The sequence below is a fragment of the Mandrillus leucophaeus genome, unplaced genomic scaffold (assembly GCF_000951045.1).
Source record: "Mandrillus leucophaeus isolate KB7577 unplaced genomic scaffold, Mleu.le_1.0 Scaffold148, whole genome shotgun sequence".
NCBI classification, from domain to species: Eukaryota; Metazoa; Chordata; class Mammalia; order Primates; family Cercopithecidae; genus Mandrillus; species Mandrillus leucophaeus.
Window position 1 is genome coordinate 1,024,780 of NW_012101454.1, and position 1,499 is coordinate 1,026,278.

Genomic DNA, 1,499 nt, shown 5'->3' on the forward strand with positions numbered 1-1,499 from the left:
GAAGATTTTTCTTCTAACATGATTGATTGGTAAAATAATAATAATAAAAAAAAAGATTACAGATGACAGAATCCCTCTGGTCACTTTCTCATATAAGCTACTTCATTACTTTGGACTACAGCAAGAATTCCTTTGCCAACAGTGATGCAGTGAAGTAATTTGAACAGAAGCATGAAACACATTATTTCATTGCCTACATTTATTAAAACAGAGAAGTAAAACCTAATTTGACTCATTAAATATTAGAAACATTTTTGTCACTCATCTCGAAGGCTTTTTAATTTGACAAAGAAGGTGCAGAGGCAAACATAAACAGACAATGCAAATATACAGAGAATGATGGTACTATACACACAAGCATCAGTAGAAAGATCTCAGAAGAGTGCAAAAACTAAATAAAGCCATGAAGATGCCTGTAATTTAATTTAATGTCTTCTAATAGCTATAAAAATTTTAAATTCTAGAAGACCACTGCTTGGACCTTCACTGACCATGCTGTCCCAGGGGGTACTTTCTGCTGCCACCACAGCAGTGCCCTCTCTGAAGAACACAGCCCTCCTAGGTCCAGGGATATTGTAGGCAACAAGGACTTTTCTTACAGGGCAGCCAAGTCCTACCCTCTACTATCTCTTCCTGAATATGGAGGAAAAGTTTGTCTTGGGCTGATCCTTGAGAAATTCTTCCAGTTTCTTTATTCTAAAACTTATGTAACAGTACCCTATGTGCTTGGAGCCTGGGCTTGTCTTGTATGCGGTACCCAAAGAAATATATGTGATTACTCCTACTCTACAGTATCAGTAGTAGGTTACTCGTCTATGGAATTTAAAAATATGGTACCTCTATTGGAAATTAGCTGATAAACTCAACGAGCAAAAAATTGTCCAACTAGAAGAGGTGAAGCAGGCTTCCATCAAACAAATCCAGGATACAATTGATTTGGAGAAGTTATTGCAGGTATTGGTTCGGAAGTGCCATTACTATTTTGATGTCCAGAGGAATAACATTGCTATGGCTTTGGAGGTTATTTACTGGGAATGGCTGCATAGCGTATATGAGGTAAAGAATTACCTGGGCTATCATATCTGTGTGTAGAACATGATGCATCGAAAGGAACAAGAGCACATGATCAACTGGATGGAGAAGCACATGTTCCAGAGGATCTCTGCACAGCAGGAAAAGGAGACAGTTGCCAAGTGCATTGCAAATCTAAAGCTGTTCTCAAAGAAGGCTCAAGCACAGCCAGTTCTGTCAGTGTATCCAGCCCAACTGAGACAACTGAAACAACTGACTGACTAAGTGAAAGGTAGTCTTTGTGCCAAAATCTTTCTGTATTGCTGTCTACTGAAGTTACAGTTTACTTTTCCTAAAAGTGAAAAGTTTCAGTGTCATTATAGTGAAAGAATTAAGTCTATTGGTCAGTTAGATGGTTCTCATCTTTCTTCCTCTGCATGTTGAGTTGTTCCATGATCACTTTTGAATAAATGGTTTGTTTTTATTAA

The 1,499-nt window shown here is 37.8% G+C and overlaps 1 pseudogene; it reads left to right on the top strand.

Moving 5' to 3' along the window:
- Nucleotides 1–492: 492 nt before the first annotated feature.
- Nucleotides 493–1,296, top strand: LOC105535596 (annotated as a pseudogene).
- The last annotated feature ends 203 nt before the right edge of the window (nt 1,297–1,499 follow it).